Source organism: Bison bison, unplaced genomic scaffold, assembly GCF_000754665.1.
Source record: "Bison bison bison isolate TAMUID 2011002044 unplaced genomic scaffold, Bison_UMD1.0 scf7180017864492, whole genome shotgun sequence".
NCBI classification, from domain to species: Eukaryota; Metazoa; Chordata; class Mammalia; order Artiodactyla; family Bovidae; genus Bison; species Bison bison.
The window spans coordinates 9,830,504-9,849,397 of record NW_011495051.1 but is presented as its reverse complement, the minus strand read 5'-3'; the positions used below and the strand labels follow the sequence as shown (position 1 = coordinate 9,849,397).

The 18,894-nt window shown below is 39.3% G+C and overlaps 1 protein-coding gene across 6 annotated transcripts in view; it reads right to left on the bottom strand.

Annotated features, from left to right (window-relative positions):
• Nucleotides 1-18,894, bottom strand: part of RAD18 (RAD18 E3 ubiquitin protein ligase) — a 113,143-nt gene that overhangs the window by 48,318 nt on the left and 45,931 nt on the right. The window lies entirely within an intron of this gene.

Sequence of the window (18,894 nt, the reverse complement as noted above, 5' to 3'; positions counted from 1 at the left end):
TCTGAGGTTATTGATATTTCTCCCGGCAATCTTGATTCCAGCTTGTGCTTCTTCCAGTCCAGCATGTCTCATGATGTACTCTGTATAGAAGTTAAATAAGCAGGGTGACAATATACAGCCTTGACGTACTCCTTTTCCTAATGGAACCAGTCTGTTGTTCATGTCCAGTTCTAAGTGTTGCTTCCTGACCTGCATACAAATTTCTCAAGAGGCAGATCAGGTGGCCTGGTATTCCCATCTCTTTCAGAATTTCCCACAGTTTATTGTGATCCACACAGTCAAAGGCTTTGGCATAGTCAATAAAGCAGAAATAGATGTTTTTCTGGAATTCTCTTGCTTTTTCCATGATTCAGTGGATGTTGGCAATTTGATCTCTGGTTCCTCTGCCTTTTCTAAAACCAGCTTGAACATCAGGAAGTTCACGGTTCACATATTGCTGAAGCCTGGCTTGGAGAATTTTGAGCATTACTTCAAGAACACAAATGTGCTCAAGAACAGCACCCTTTGAACTCATTTACAATGAATTTAAGAAGCCTGGCGGTTGTGGGGCGGAGGCGGGGGCGGGGGGAGATGCTGTGGCAACCTTCTTTTATATTAGTATCTTCTCCTTTTCTCAGATACAGACTTGAAACATAACATTCCTAGTTTACATCTGTAGGTTTCTTCCCACATCCCATACTCGTTTAAAAAAGCTTTTTGTTAGAGCATGAAAGAGGCTGTTTTCTTAAATATTTCCAAAAGACACCAGTCTAACTTCTAAGATATAACCGTACTAGGAGGAAGAATATTAACTGAGTTTAAAAGTAGAAGTTTCTAGGAAAGATGGATAAAAACAAAGAATACCCAACTTTAATTCCCCCTTTTCCTTCACATTTCTTGCCTGTTTTCTAACAGAACCCCTTTGATAATCTAAGACCCCCACCACCATCAATCTATCTTGGTATAAATATTAACTGAGTTTAAAAGTAGAAGTTTCTAGGAAAGATGGATAAAAACAAAGAATACCCACTTTAATTCCCCCTTTTCCTTCACATTTCTTGCCTGTTTTCTAACAGAACCCCTTTGATAATCTAAGACCCCCACCACCATCAATCTATCTTGGTATAAATATTAACTGAGTTTAAAAGTAGAAGTTTCTAGGAAAGATGGATAAAAACAAAGAATACCCACTTTAATTCCCCCTTTTCCTTCACATTTCTTGCCTGTTTTCTAACAGAACCCCTTTGATAATCTAAGACCCCCACCACCATCAATCTATCTTGGTATAAATATTAACTGAGTTTAAAAGTAGAAGTTTCTAGGAAAGATGGATAAAAACAAAGAATACCCACTTTAATTCCCCCTTTTCCTTCACATTTCTTGCCTGTTTTCTAACAGAACCCCTTTGATAATCTAAGACCCCCACCACCATCAATCTATCTTGGTATATTATAATTAATCAATCTTAATTTACTACTACTTCAAACACCTCTGAAGATAATTTAAGCTTGACCTCCAGGTCACCACTATTAATGTACATTAATTTACTCAATAAAGAGTAGCCACTCATTCATTGTTAGAGCATGGATTTGAGGACATCTATTTTTTATTCTGAACCAAGGTTCAAACAGCTGAGGTTGCAAACACTGCTGCTGCTGCTAAATCACTTCAGTTGTGTCAGACTCCATGCGACCCCACAGACGGCAGCCCACCAGGCTCCCCTGTCCCTGGGATTCTCTGGGCAAGAATATTGGAGTGGGTTGCCATTTCCTTCTCCAATGTATGCATGCATGCCAAGTCTCTTCAGTCGTGTCTGACTCTGTGAGACCCCATGGACAGCAGCCGACCAGGCTCCCATGGACAGCAGCTGACCAGGCTCCCCTGTCCGGAGGATTCTCCAGGCAAGAATACTGGACTGGGTTGCTATTTCCTTCTCCACTTAAACACTGTTAGCAACCTTAAACACTTAATTCATGGTCTAAAATGTTGTTGTAAATTCTATACAATTTTAGAGTCATACTGCAAATAATTAAAAGTTTTTAAACTGTTTTCATCCAATAACCACCTTGTTCCTTGAACATTAGGGAGAGACTGTTCCTGATTCCAACATATTTATGTGTATGGTATGTGTATGCAAACTCCCAGTGAAACTAATGTGTTGGGCTGTAAAGTGTCTGGTAAGTTTTAAATAAGAGACTGGCTAAAATCTCAGGAACAAATAAGTTGCCCATAAAGATTATTAGGAAAACTGAGCTCTTCAGAAACAGGTGAGATCTTATGATTAGGCAAGAGCAACAGCACTATGGGGTCTACATAATCTAATCAGCTCTGTTAACAAGTCTCCTCCACTGTTAATTTACAGATTATGGATTTAAGAATTACTCAAGAAACTTCCTAATGTAATCTCGTAACAGTTAAGAAGGCTTAATGACTTTGTCTTCTGAAGGAATAAAATCCCAGGTTTAAAAAAGAGATTTTCTTTTTAAATCTAATTACCCCTCCAGCTAGACTAGAAACAAAAGTAAATGGCAACCACTGCTCCAGCTTTGGCCCAAGAAGTCCAACAACAACTGCTCAAAAAGTGAACAATGCCAAGAGATTATGACTGATAAAATCGTTCCTATTCATTTCTCCACCTCATTTTAGGAGTAATGCCATTTGGCAAGCAAAACTTCAGAGTTTAAATTCAATGCCCTGAATTTACCTCTTAAAAGTTTTAAGTGGATCAGATAGTGGCAGGAGCAGATGAATAAGCTCACATGCAACCAAGTCATATTCTTCAAGATTTTTAGTCCTTGAATCATACCTTTCTGCCTTGCCAAATGGAAATATAATATGCTCTAGTGCCAAGTCAAGTCCTTCATACCCTGACTACTTTCACTGCTCTTTTTAGAGCATATTTTACACCCAGAGTATCTCTGGGTCTGCCCATGAACCCAGGGGTGAACCAAAACCAGGATCCAAGAGTGGCACAGACTCAAGCCTGTCCAGTGACACCAATGAGATACATACTCATCTACTTTATATCACAGGAAGAGTTTGAAGTCAGGGTCTCCCAAAATAAAATCTCATGTCTTTTTTTTACCAACTAGCTATGACATTCATGCAATGAAACATGGATGAAGAACAGATTAATAGTAAAAGCTAACACTCACTATGGGATTATTCATTCAACTGTGAACTGACTAGCCTCACTTTAAATTTATGATCATAAGTCTCAAATGAGCACTCAGCACTATCATACAACTTTTCTACCTTTCTCCAGTAAACTTTTACAATTCTCCAAAATGACAACTTCACACTTCCGCCAAAACTGCAACACTTCCTTTTCAGTTGGGCTCAAATCACTCTGAAAATACAGGTAAGTTCTAACAGGAACTCTGACATCTTACAACTATTACTACTTCATCTGTGCACACATGATCTATCTTCCCTCGCAGTGAGCATGCAAAGGCTGTCCTTGCTGCATTTAAGGACCAAGCTCTAATTTATGCTCTGGATTCCATTAAGGCCTTCTCAAGGATGTAATGTATGCAATTATCCTTTCCTGTAACACCAACTTCTCCTCTCTTTTGAATCTTTCCCACTGCATACAAGTAAGTTTGGGATGGGATTGTGCTTTTGAAAGTTAGAGTGTGGGTTGTGAATACAACTTAGTAGGTCCAGATCAGCATCTTTTTCTTAATAAAACAAAAAGAATAGGATAAAAAGTGCCAGAGTGCATTAAAATGGAAAGAGGAAACAACCAAGATGTCCTTCAGTAGGTTAACAGATAATCAATCAAACTGGGGTATATCCAGAAAGTGGAGTGTCAACCAGTTCTGAAAAGAAATGAGCTATCAAGGCATGAAAAGACAGAAGAGCCTTACACGAACAGTACTAAGTGACACAAGGGGCTTCCCAGGCGGCACAGTGGTAAAGAATCTGCCGGTCAATGCAGGAGATGTAAGAGACATGGGTTCTATCCCTGGGTTGGAAAGGTCCCCTGGAGGAGGGCACAGCAACCCACTCCAGTATTCTTGCCTGGAGAATCCCATGGTTAAAGGAGACTGGCAGGTAACAGTCCATGGGGTTGCAAAGAGTTGGACATAACTGAAAAGACTGAGCAGGCAGGCACATAAGTGAAAGTAGACAATCTGAAAAGGCTACATACATACTATATAATTCCAGCCATATATAGGATATTCACAAAAAGGCAAAACTATGGAGACAGTGAAAAGATCAATGCCTGGGGTTGAGGGTGAGGAAGGGAGATGAACAGATGAAGCACAGAGGACTTCAGGGGCAGTGAAAACACTCTGTATGATATTGTATTGGTAGATACACGTCACTAATTTGTCAAAACCCATAGGATGTACAACACCAAGAGAGAACCTAGAAGTAAACTACAGACTGTGTTTGATTATGAGTATCAATGTAGGCTCAACAACTGTAACAAATATACTACTCTAGTGTGGGGATGTTGGTATTTGCAGAGGTTATGCATGTGTGGAGGCAGGGAACACACAGGAATTCTGTAATTTGTCCCCGCTTTTAAAAAAAAGATCAGTTATGGTTTGGATAAGCATAACCAAGTGGTTTTGGAAGTCAATTATCTCAATACTTTTATTTTTTCAAAGTCACTAAAGAAATTCTGAGAAAAAAATGACAGAAAACAATTTTTTCTAATGTTGGAGACAGTCAAGGTCAAGGACGGTGCATACGAACATCATTTGAAAATATCTAAATACAACCTTGTAAAAACATGGAAAGATTAAAAATTGTTTTGCAAAATTTATTTCAGTAATATGCGTGCATACAGTTAACAGTAATATAAAAATTTCACTGTGAGTTGCAGTAAAAACAGATCAGATAACCACTGGGTTAAGTATCTTCCAACTTTAAAGTGAAAGTTGCTCAGCCATGTCCGACACTTCAAGACCCCATGGACTCTACAATCCATGGAATTCTCCAGGCCAGAACACTGGAGTGGGTAGCCTATCCCTTCTCCAGGGCATCTTCCCAACCCAGGGATTGAACCGGGGTCTCCTGCATTGCAGGCGGATTCTTTACCAACTGAACTATCAACAAACAAAACCGTCCCTGGACCCAGCACCCACCTCCAGCTTTGACTTCATTTCTCTCTCTTACTGACACAGTGAAACTTGCCCTAAGAGTTGTCTGCCTTCATATCTCCACTTCCTCACCTCAAATTTGGTCTCAATCAATTCTAAGTGCTTCTGATGTCTCCTCTCCTATGAAACCACTCTTGCCACAGTGTGTTGTGAAACATGAGTCATGAAATCAATTACCTGTCTCACAAACTGGATACTTTTCATATATTTTAACTAAAACAACACATGACAACAGTTTAAATGCAGAAGTTAATGTGAGTGAGAGTCAAGATGTTTCTAGTAAGCAAGACATTAAAGAGATTTGCAAAAACAGAAAGGAGTATTATTCTTCTCACTAACTTTTTAAGATCAGACTTACTGAAAAATAATTTGCACAAAAAAATTTTTAAGTGGACAATCTGATGCATTTTAAGAGAATGTATAGCTGTGTTAGGGAGAAGGCAATGGCACCCCACTCCAGTACTGTTGCCCGGAAAATCCCATGGATGGAGGAGCCTGGTAGGCTGCAGTCCATGGGGTCACTAAGAGTCAGACACAACTGAGCGACTTCACTTTCACTTTCCACTTTCATGCATTGGAGAAGAAAATGGCAACTCACTCCAGTGTTCTTGCCTGGAGAATCCCATGGACGGAGAAGCCTGATAGGCTGCAGTCCATGGGGTCGCACAGAGTCAGACACGACTGAAGCGACTTAGCAGCAGCAGCAGCAGCATAGCTGTGTTATCTACCAACACAACCATAAAACAAAAGATTTAAATTATCCACAGACTTCCTTTGTAGTCAGTCCCTGCCTTTTTCCACCTGTAGCCCCGGGCAGTACCAATCTGCTTTCTGTTACCATACTTTTGTCCTTTCTAGAAGGGTTCATAAGTGGAATTATACAGGGTGCTACCTTTTCAGTTTGGCTTTTCTGTTAGTATAATGTTTCTGAGATTCATCCTGTTGTTTCAAATGTCAGGGGTTAGTTCTTTTTTGAATGTATTGCAATGTGTTTATGGATACTGAGATTGTTTTCAGTTTAAGATAGTATGAATAACCTGCTGTAACATTTATCTGTAACACTCATCAAACTGTTGACTTATAAATAATGAACTTTATTTTTTGTAAACTACATCTTGACAAATCTGATTCTAAAAATCTAGGTGTGGATATATGCTTTCACTTCTCTTGGGTAAATAGCTAAGAGTAAGTAGGTGCATGTGTCAATTTATAACAAACTTCTAAACTGTTTACTTAAGCGACTGTATCTTTCTGTATTCTCACCAGAGATGTATAAGAGTTTCATGTGCTCTACATCCTGGTCAACACTTGGTATTGTTTTTTCTTTTGTGTCATTAAAACAAGCATGTAGTATTATTTTACTGTTATTTTAATTTCTATTTTTCCAAAGATTCGTGACTAATGACTAACAAGACAAATGATATATTTTTCTGTAGTTATTTGGTATATGAGTATTTTCTTTTCTTGAGGAATCTGTTGAAATATTTGCCCTTTTAAAAAATACTGGGGATTGCCTAGCAGTCCAGTGGTTAGGACTCTGCTCTCACTGCTGAAGGCTTAGGTTTGATCCCTGGTTGGTAAACTAAGATACCAAAAGCCGTACAGTATGGCCAAATAAAAAAATAAAAAATACTACCTAGGACATATTATTGAATTATAAGAGTTCTTGATAAAATATAGATTCTAGCACTTTGTCAAATACAAATTTTATAATATTTCCTCATAATCTGTTACTTGCTTTTTCATTTTCATATCTGTCTTCTGAAGAGTAAAAGTTTTTATTTTAATAAGATAGAATGTATTACTTTTTTCCTTTTCTTTTATGATTCATACTATTTGTTAAAGGTGATCATGTTTACTGTGAATAAGAAATCTTATTTCTTCCTTTTAATCTGAGTATTCTTTCTATTTCTTGCCTTATCACACTGGCAAGAATCTACAGTATAATGCTGAATCCACAGAACAACGGTAAGAACAGGTATCTCTACCTTGTTTCCAGTCAGAAAAGAAACATTCACTATTTCACCATTAAATATGACATTAGTTGTAAGTTTTTCAGATCTCCTAAACTGAATTGATGCTTTCAAATTTGGACTCTTCAGAGTCCCCTGAACTGCAAGAAGAGCAAACCAGAAACCAAAGAAAATCAACCCTGAGTATTCATTGGAAGAACTGATGCTGAAGCTTAAGTTCCAATACTTTGGCCACCTGATGCGAAGAATGGACTCACTAGGAAAGATCCTGATTCTGGGAAAGATTGAAGGGGTGGCAGAGGATGAGATGGTTAGATAGCATCACTGACTCAAAGGAAATGAATTTGTGCAAACTCCAGGAGTTAACGGAGGACAGAGGAGCCTGGCAGGCTACAGTCCAGGGAGTCGCAGAGTCAGACACAACTTAATGACTGAACAACACATACAGGATTAATGAAATTCTTGTTTAGTAAGAGTTCTTTTAATTATTGAGTGTTCAATTTTGCAAATGCTTATCTGCATCTACTTAAAAAATTACACAGTGTTTTTCTTCTTCAGTCTATTAATGCACTGAATTATGTTGATTAATTTTCTAACATTAAACCAGTCATGCATTTTTAGGATAAGTGAAGTCACTCAGTCGTGTCCGATTCTTTGCGACCCCATGGACTGTAGCCTAACAGGCTCCTCCATTCATGGGATTTTCCAGTCAAGAATACTGGAGTGGGTTGCCATTTCCTTCTCCATCTTGGGATAAATCCCTTGGTTTAATAACTTGGTTATAATGCATTATCCTTTTATGTAATACTGGAATTGATTTACCAAAATACTGTTAAGAATTTTTGCATCTATGTTCATGAAGAATATTGGTCAAAACTTTAAGGCAGGAAGTATTCCTTCCTTTTCAATTTTTTAGAAGAATTATTTTAGAATTGGTATTATTTCCTTCCTTATGTATTTCATAAAATTCAGCACCGAAGCCATTTGGATCTGGAATTTTCTTCCTGGGGATGCAAATTCAATTTAGTTCCCAGATGAAGGAATATTCATGCTTATCTACTTTTCCTTGACTGCTGCTGCTGCTGCTGTCACTTCAGTTGTGTCCAACTCTGTGTGACCCCATAGATGGCAGCCCACAAGGCTCTGCAGTCCCAGGCAAGAACACTGGAGTGGGTTGCCATTTCTTTCTCCAATGCATAAAAGTGAAAAGTGAAAGTGAAGTCGCTCAGTCGTGTCCGACTCTTTATGACCCCATGGACTGTAGCCCACCAGGCGCCTCTGTCCATGGAATTCTCCAGGCCAGAATACTGGAGGGGGTTGCTATTCCCTTGTCCATGAGATTTTCCTGACCCAGGGATCGAACCCAGGTCTCCTGCATTGCAGGCAGATTCTTTACCGTCTGAGCCACTAGGGAAGCTCTGGTTCTATTAATTGATTTTTCTCTTTTCTAGGATCTTTTTTTTTTTTGCTTCTTTGAATGCCTGGTAATTTCAATAGGATACTGTTAATTTTATATTGTTGATGGCAAAATTTCATTCTATCCTTAAACTGTATTGTAATTTATTCTGCTGCTGCTGCTAAGTTGCTTCAGTCAAGTCCAACTCTGTGCTACCCCATAGTTGGCAGCCCACCAGGCTCCTCCATCCCTGGGATTCTCCAGGCAAGAACACTGGAGTGGGTTGCCATTGCCTTCTCCAATGCATGAAAGTGAAAAGTGAAAAGTGAAAGTGAAGTCACTCGGTCGTGTCTGACTCTTTGCGACCCCATGGACTACAGCCCACCAGGCCCCTCCGTCCATGGGATTTTCCAGGCAAGAGTACTGAAGTGGGGTCCCATTGCCTTCTCCGGTAGTTTATTCTGAAGCACATCAAAACTAGTTGGAGTCAACAAAATCATTTCATGCTTTGCTTTCAAATTTTATCAGGGCAAATTATCAGGAGAAGAGAATGAGAACACAGCCAAAGAAAGACTGAGTAAAAATATCTCCAAAAGATGTAACTGGTAAAGGACTTATTCAAAATATATAAAGAACTTTTAAAACTCAGTAAGAAAATGAACAACCCAATTAAAAAATAGGCAGAAGATCTGAGCAAAAAAGATTTACCAAAGAAGATATGTAGATGACAAGTAAGCATAGGAAAAGATGCTCCACATCATGTCATTAGAGAATTGCACATTAGAACAATGAGATACCACTATACACCTAACAGAAAGGCAAAAATCCAAACACTAACACCACCATATGCAGTGGGAATGCAAAATGGCACAGACACTTCCAAAGGTAACTTGGCAGTTTCTTAAAAAACTAAAGGTACCTTATGACCCAGCAATCACATTCTTTAGTATTTACCCGAATGAACTGAAAACTTATGTCCACACAAAAACTCACACATGAACATTTAATTATAGTTTTTCTCATAATTGCCAAAAGAGGCAACCAAGATATTCTTCAGTAAGGGAACTGGTCATTGAACTTTGGTACATCCAGAAAATAGATTATTCAGCTCCTAAAAACAATGAGCTATAAAGCCAAGAAAAAACTTAGAGGAAGCTTAAATGCATTACTAAGGAAAAGACTATATACTGTATGAATCCAACTGTATGACATTTGGGAAAAGACAAAACTATGAAGACAGGAATAAGATAAGTGGTTGCCAGGGGTTAGGGATAAAGATGAGGCGCACATAGCATTTTTAGTGCAACGAAACTATTCCTGTGTGCCACAACAGTAGAAGTATAGCACTGGATGTTTGTCAAAACCCACAGAATATATAATACCAAGAATGAACTCTAGATAAACTGTGGATTCTGAGTGATAACAAGGTGTCAATGTAGGTTCATCAGTTATAAGAAATGTACCACTCTGGTGGGGGGTGTTTAGAGTAGGAGAGCCTGTGCGTGTGTCAGATCAGGAGAAACATAGGAACTATCAATATTTTCCACTCAACTTTGCTGTGAACCTAAAACTGGCCTAAAAAAGTCTGAAAAAAATTTTGTTATTAAGGAAAATTAAAGCAGCAAGTAGCCTAGAGCAGGGATCAGCAAATAATAGTCCAAGGGTCAAATGCAACCTATGGCCAATTTTTGTATGGTCCTCAAGCTAAGACTGGTACTCATATTTCAGAAAGGATTATAAACAAACAAGAACATTTGACAGAGACCATATGTAGCCTGCAAAGCCTAAACTATGTACTATCTGGCCTTAAGGTAGTTAAGCTTTACTAACAAAGCAGTAATATCTTTCTGAGGCTTCTGCCTAAAGCCTTACACACTAAGAAGTTTTTTCAAGTGTGCCTGGTGGCTGTTGAAATTCAAGCTGTTTCCTGTCCTGTGTGAACTCCAGAATTCTTCTGGAACTAACCTTTCCAAGTTTTTCTCTGGTCTTGGGAAGTTTCCTCTCATTCAAAGCTAGAAGGCTAGGTAGCCAAACACTTGCCCAGATCTTTCTATAGATCTTTAGAGCTCTGTTCTCTCTGTGGGTCCCTCCTTTCTGAGACTCTGTCCTGTCACCATGGCCTCCACAACTTTGATTTCTGTTGTACCTATTCAGTGATACAACAAGATTATTTTGGGCTCCCCCCACCCAGGGCCATAAAACCGCCTGCCAGGTGCTGGAGCTGTAGAGCTCATCATTTTATTTGTTCTCTTTCTCTCAGGGATAACAGTCCTGTGCTACCTTTTTTCCAATATCTGAAAATCCATTGGTTTATATATTTCATCTGGTTTTCAAGCTTCTAAGGGGGGAAAGTAAGTATAGTCTGTTATTCCATCTGGGCTAGGAGTAGAAATCTCCATTTACTTTGATTTTTGTGTATTGGGAAAGTTTTTTTTTTTCCTTACCAAAATATGGTATGATTTTTTTAAAATATAAATTTATTTATTTTAATTGGAGGTTAATTACTTTACAATATTGTATTGGTTTTGCCACACATCAACATGAATCCGCCACAGGTATACACGTGTTCCCCATCCTGAACCCCCCTCCCACCTCCCTCCCCGTATCTTCCCTCTGGGTTGTCCCAGTGCAACAGCCCTAAGCAACCAGTATCATGCATCGAACTAAAAATTTTATTTGACTATAGTTGCTTTACAATGTGTTAGGCTCTGCTATACAGAAAAGTGAATCAGCTACTGTTGCTAAGTTGTGTCTGACTCTTTGTGACCCAATGAACTGCAGCATGCCAAGCTTCTCTATCCATCACTGTCCCCCTGAGTTAGTTCAAACTCAAGTCCATTCAGTCAGTGATGACATCCAACCATCTCATCCTCTGTCATCCCCTTCTCCTCCTGCTCTCAATCTTTTCCAGCATCAGGGTCTTTTCCAATGAGTCAGCTCCTTGCACCAGGTGCCCAAAGTACTGGAGCTTCAGCTTCAGCATCAGTCCTTACAATGAATATTCAGGGTTGATTTCCTTTAGGATTGCCTGGTTTGATCTCCTTGCAGTCCAGGGGACTCTCAAGAGTCTTCTCCAACATCATAGTTCAAAAGTGTCAATTCTCTGGCGCTCAGCTTTCTTCACAGTCCAACTCTCACATCCACACAAGATTACTGGAAAAATCATAGTCCTTACTATAAAGACCTTTGAGTGCAAAGCGATGGTTCTGCTTTTTAATATGCTGTCAACGTTTGTTATCATGAGAAACTCTGGAATGGATGAAGCACAAGCTGGAATCAAGACTGCCGGGAGAAGTACCAATAACCTCAGATATGTAGATGACAGCACCCTTATGGCAGAAAGTAAAGAAGAACTAAAGAGCCTCTTGATGAAAGTGAAAGAGGAGAGTGAAAAAGTTGGCTTAAAGCTCAACATTCAGAAAACTAAGATCATGGCATCTGGTCCCATCACTTCATGGCAAATAGATGGGGAAACAGTGGAAACAGTGGCTGACTTTATTTTGGGGGGCTCAGAAATCACTGCAGATGGTGACTGCAGCCATGAAATTAAAAGATGCTTGCTCCTTAGAAGGAAAGTTATGACCAACCAAGACAGCATATTGAAAAGCAGAGACATTACTTTGCTGACAAAGATCCATCTAGTCAAAGCTATGGTTTTTCCAGGAGTCACATAGGGATGTGAGAGTTGGACTACAAAGAAAGCTGAGCACAGAAGAATTGATGCTTTTGACCTATGGTGTTGGAGAAGACTCGAGTCTCTTGGACTGCAAGGAGATGCAACCAATCCATCCTAAAGGAAATTGGTCCTGAATATGCATTGGAAGGACTGATGCTGAAGCTGAAACTCCAATACTTTGGCCACCTGATGTGAAGAGCTGACTCACTTGAAAAGACCCTGATGCTGCGAAAATTTGAAGGCAGGGGTAGAAGGGGACAATAGAGAATGAGAGAGTTGGATGGCATCACTGACTCAATAGACATGAGTTTGAGTAAACTCCGGGAGTTGGCAATGGACAGGGAAGCCTAGCATGCTGCAGTCCATGGGGTTGCAAAGTCGTACACAACTAAGCGATTGAACTGAACTGAACTAATGTTTGTTATAGCTTTCCTCCAAGGAGCAAGCATCTTTTAATTTTATGGCTGTAGTCAACTGTCTGCATTGATTCTGGAGCCCAAGAAAATGAAATCTGACAGTGTTTCCACATTTTCCTCATCTATTTGCCATGAAGTCATAGAACCAGATGCCATGATCTTAGTTTTCTGAATGTTGAGCTTTAAGCCAGCTTTTTAACTCTCAAGCTCTTTCCCTTTCATCAAGAGGCTCTTCAGTTCTTCTTCACTTTCTGCCATTAGAGTGGTATCATTTGCATATCTGAGGTTGTTGATATTTCTCCCGGTAATCTTGATTCCAGCTGGTGCTTCTTCCAGCCCAGCACTGCACATGTACTCTGCATATAAGTTAAATAAACAAGGTGACAGCATACAGCCTGGATGTACTCCTTTCCCAGCTTTGAATCAGTCCATTGTTCCACGTTTGGAACTTTGGCCACCTCATGCGAAGAGTTGACTCATTGGAAAAGACTCTGATGCTGGGAGGGATTGGGGGCAGAAGGAGAAGCGGACGACAGAGGATGAGATGGCTGGATGGCATCACTGACTCGATGGACGTCAGTCTGAGTGAACTCCGAGAGTTGGTGATGGACAGGGAGGCCTGGAGTGCTGCAATTCATGGGTCGCAAAGAGTCGGACACAACTGAGCAACTGAACTGAACTGAACTGATTGTTCCATGTTTAGTCCTAACTGTTGCTTCTTGATCTGTATATAGATTTCTCAGGAGGCAGGTAAGGTGGTCTGGTATTCCCATCTCTTTAAGAACTTTCCAGTTTGTTGTGATCCACACAGTCAATCCACACATTGTCAATGTGTCAATCCATACACTGAATCACCTGAAAATATACATATACTCTCTCTTTTTTGGACTTTCTTCCCATTTAGGTCACCACAGGTCATTAAGTAGATTTCCCTGTGGTATACAGCAGGTTCTCAATGGTTGCCTATGTAATACATAGTGTCAATATGCATATATGTCAATCCCAATCTCTCAATTCTCCCCACCCCCCTATCCCTCTTGGTATCCACATATTCAGTCTCTACAGCCATGTCTCTATTTCTGCTTTGCAAATAAGATCACCTATTATCATTTTTCTAAATTCAACACAGATGTGTTAATATATGATTAAAATACATTACTTATGATTGACATTAACATATAGTGAACTTATTGTTGTTTATAAGTGAGTTAAAATATTTTTGAAATCTCCTGGTTTTAATTTTTCTTAGACCCATGTGTTATTTGGAATTGTATTATTTAGTTTCCAAATTATCTGGTGACTTTACAGAGGGCTTTGCTGCTGATTTCTAATTTATTTCATCTTGTGGTAAAGGACAGACTCTTTGTACTGAATGAATTCACAAGGTGAACGTTCTGCACATCCCCAGGGCTCGCTCTCTCTGTGCTACTTTCTCCTCTCCACACTCTGTCTTGCAAACTTTAGCTCCTTCAGCTTCCCTGGTCTTTCTTTCTCCTTAACTCAAGAGCCCACCAGGCTCTGCCTGGGAACCCCTGCTTTCAGCCTAGGAACTGTTACAGTGCTCATCTCACTTTTTCATCTCTCAGAGATTCCTGTCCTTTGTTATCATTGTTTCTAACATCTTGAAAACTATTTCATGTGTTTTGCCCATTTACCAGTGGTTGTTTTTTGGGGAGGGTGGAGAGGGGTATATATCAATTATTCTGTCCTGGCCAGAAGCAGAACTCCCCTAAACTCTAATCTGTAATATGATACACACTGACAACTATAACCCACACAAACAAAAGTTCTTTGGTGTGCTAGACAAATTTTAAGAGTGCACAAAGGCTTAGAGAACTGAGAGAACTGTTGCTCTAAACTTTGCAATGTCCCAGGGCTTAGTTTTAGGCTTTGTTCCCCACAGCACTCTCCTCCCAGGTAATTTAAGTATACAATTTTAAATCACTCATCTGTTTAGTTAGGTAGATTCATCCATTCATACCTAATTCTCTTTTCCACTTGAATATCCACTAGAAAGCCAAATGTAACATAGCAAAATAGGAATTCTGATCCCTTTCCCTATCCACAATCCTTGCCCTGGTCTCCATCTCAGTAAATGGCATCATCATTTCTCCAGCTGCTTGAACCAAAAACATAGGGGTCATTCCTGATTCCTCTTTTAGTCATAGGGGTATGTTCAATTCATCAGCAAGTACTACTGGCTCTACTTCAAAAGTTTACCTTGAATTGTTGATTTTAGTTCTATGACCACTCTAGAAATGCCACATCTCTGGCCTAATTTACTAAAACAGCCTCACTTCCTACAGGTCTCTCACCTACTTAAAGGAATCTTCCTGGACAAGCAGCTTCATCACTTTCTACCCCTACCTGAAGTCACTTCATAGCACATAACATGAATCTGACACATCTTACTCACTTGTTTACTGTCTGACTATTCCCAATATAATGTAAGCTCCGCTTGAGCTGAGACATTATCTGCTTTTTGAATGTTATATTCCTAGTATCTAGAATATTGTCTGGGATACAATAACTGGTAACCAATAAATAGTACTTGAGTGAAGAGCCATCAGATTGGTTTTCTTACTATTTCTTGCCACCTTACAATTTATTCTCTATTCAGCAGCCATCATCTTTTTAAATGTAGATAAAATCATATTACTTGTCTTTCTAAACTCTCCAATGACTTCCCACTGCAGTAAGAATAAAACCCAAAATATACTCCTAAAAGGTCTTATGGGTCTGGCCCACCTCCCTACACACCACTCATCCCCTCCCCTTCACTCCAGTCATACTCACCTACACCGTGTCTGCTTCAGGGCCTCTGTCTTTGATGTCCTCTCTGCCTGGACTACTATTCCTCCAGCTCTGTGAACCATTACTTTTATTTTAAGGTAACAATTCACCTTTTAATTTTAATTGTTACCTCATTTCAAAGGTCAACTCCTTAAGAAAAGCCTTTTCCTGATGACATTATCTAATGTCTCTATAATTTCTATCAAATTACTCCATTTTATTTTTTTATAGCTTGCCACTAAAGGAGACGTGGGTTGGATCCCTGGGTTGGGAAGATCTCCTAGAGTAGGAAAAGGCAATCCACTCCAGTATTCTTGCCTGGAAACTCCATTGACAGACGAGCTCAGTGGGCAATACTCCAAGAGGTTGCAGAGTCAGACATGACTAAGCGTGCACACATATACACATCAAACATCAACTCTTTAAGGAAAGCCTTTTCCTGATGATATTATCTAATGGCCTCATCAGTTCAGTTCAGTCACTCAGTCGTGTCCAACTCTTTGCGACCCCATGAATTGCAGCATGCCAGGCCTCCCTATCCATCACCAACTCTCGGAGTTCACCCAAACTCATGTCTTCATAATTCCTATCAAATTACTGTGTTATTTTCTTTATAGCATCTGCCATCTAAAATTGTGGTATTTGCTGATTTATTGTTTTTAATGTCTGCTATTAGAATATGACAAATATCAAATATGACAATATGCTATTATCTCTATGACAAGTGGTTCTTGTCGCTGCTCTATACTCAGTATATAGAACAGCAGCTGACACATGGCAGATGCTCAATAAACATTTAGTGAATTAATGAACAACCTAATAAAAAAATAAAGGAAGAAATAAAGCTAACATGTCTTGCCTACTTAAGATTAAGCTGGTACTCTCAGAAAAAGTTTCAGGAGATAATCCCAGAGTGTTCATTAGAAGTTAGTTTTTCTTTTCTTGGCAAAGTATAAAACTATCTATTACCAAGGTAAAGACCATGAAGATTCCCAAAATATGTCTGTCATGGCAGTTAGGCAATTAGAGTAATTCTCTGTCAGGCTAAGATTCCACCTCTTAGCAATTCAGTCTTAACTAAGAAGACTTATCAAAAGCATTTGCAAACTGAAATCCATAGGTAATTTAATAAACTCATTTCATTCAACCCCACATCAAATATACTTTCTACAAATCTGGAACTAAGGCTCAAAATGATTTCACTATTTCTCTCCTCTTCTAAAAGAGGAAGTCATGAATACAAATCTATCCCAAAGAGTGCTAAAGAAAATAAGATACAGCATCACAAAACCACCAAAGTTACTCAGTCATAAAATTAAGCTTTTTAAAAGCACTATAATCTGAAACTAAAGCTTAGTCCCTCAAAAAGAAGTTCCCAACTCAGATACAAAGCATGGCACAGGCAAAGGGCTTCAAGCTGAGCATCTGGTGAGTGTGGGTTTAATTTCCAGTCCTGCTTTTTACTAATAGTTATGTGGGCAATTTATCTAAGCCAAACAATAAATCAAGAGTAAAAGTAATATTTCCGATTATGTACAGATGCAATACCCGCTTTCCCAGAGAGTCTCCTGGAAAATGTATCCCACTAAAACAAGAAAAAAGAAGAGGTGGATTTGGATCCTGAAAATAAGTCAGCTGCCATAGGAGGGAGGCTAGGATACCCAGAAGACTGGTGACAGGGAGCCCCCCAGAGCAGCCATGAAGGAGGCCCAGAGAGTGCAGCCACAGTGGACTGCAAAAGAGCTGGGGCTGCTTCAGGCAAGAGGCTCCTGAGAGAAAAGTGAGTTGATGAACTATCTATGAGGTTCACTGTAAAGTGACTCACATTTCTGATGGAAAGTTTAGAGATAAATTAATACCATATAAATAGAAAACTAAGCACATGAAATGATTAATTATAGGAAAAACAGAACGTTTTCCTGAAAGGAATTACAAGTATAAGGACGGAAAAAATAATTTTCCCTTTAATGCTCTCAGTTCTTAGCTGGGGTGTTATAACAAAAGACAGATTTATATAAGAAAAACAAAACAGATGCTTATTAACATATATACCTCATGTGTTTACAGAAGACACCCAGAGAAAAACTCTTAAGCCACTCAGAGGTGATTTACAACACTGGCTTAAATATCATCTTCAGCTAGATTAATAAAAAAAAAAAAAGAAAGGTGTGGGGGAGGCCAGTTATGGGGAGATGGCCAGGAAAAACACAGTAACCAAGAGTGAAATCTGTTATGCTGATTTAAGTCCAAGCCTTCTCCAGCAACAGGAAACTAACCTACTTCTAGGTTAGGGATAGAGAGGGGAGGAGGGACAGACGCCTTTGAGCTGTGCTGTGCTTAGTCACTTTAGTTGTGTCCGACTCTGTGCAACCCCATGGATTCTAAGTCCCCCCAGGCTCCTCCATCCATGGGGATTCTCCAGGCAAGAATACTGGCGTGGGTTGCCATGCTCTCCTCTAGGCGATCTTCCCAACCCTGGGATCGAACTCAGGTCTCCTGCACTGCAGGTGGATTTTTCACCATCTGAGCCAAATGGAGGGGAGACAGAGAGCTTTTCTTTCTGTTGCTTCTCAAATGCCTTCTCCTCAAAGAAATATGCCACGGTGACATATTCTTGGGAAGTGGCATATTCTGCTACCCTTCATAACCACCATATGTATGCTAGCTGGTTCAAACTGTATACCAAGCTTATTAAAAAATTAGGACAATATTCAGAGATTGAGAGGAAGGCGAAGAATCACGATTTAAAATGGAGCTAAGCTTTCATTTTTCAAATTAGGACTTTAATCAGTTGTTAACATGGAAAACTGAAAAATTCTCCAAGAAATAGTAGAAAGAATAATCTTTTATAAAAATGAAGGTAATTATTATAACAAAAGCCCAAAGGCTTGACAGTTGTTAGTTCAAGGAAATGGAAATGGAGACAGGGTGGTGGTGGAGGAGGCAAATTTTTTTATATAAGCCTTATAGAAATGTGATCTAAAAAAAGTATATTAAAACATTAACAAAAATGTTTTAAAAAAAGAAGAGCTATCAATGGCATATTTAGATCCTGATACTAAATGAAACTGTGACTAAAACTATAATGATAATAAGCACTTGAGCTTTAGGAAGTGCCCCCAAAGGTTTTTTTTGTTTTTTTTTTTGTTTTTTAATTATCATTAAAGTATAAACTGTGGGAAATTCTCAAAGCGATGGGAATACCAGACCACCTGACCTGCCTCTTGAGAAACCTATATGCAGATCAGGAAGCAACAGTTAGAACTGGACATGGAACAACAGACTGGTTCCAAATAGGAAAAGGAGTATGTCAAGGCTGTATATTGTCACCCTGCTTATTTAACTTATATGCAGAGTACACCATGAGAAATGCTGGACTGGAAGAAGCACAAGCTGGAATCAAGATTGCCGGGAGAAATAGCAATAACCTCAGACATGCAGCTGACACCACCCTTACGGCAGAAAGTGAAGAGGAACTCAAAAGCCTCTTGATGAAAGTGAAAGTGGAGAGTGCAAAAGTTGGCTTAAAGCTCAACATTCAGAAAAC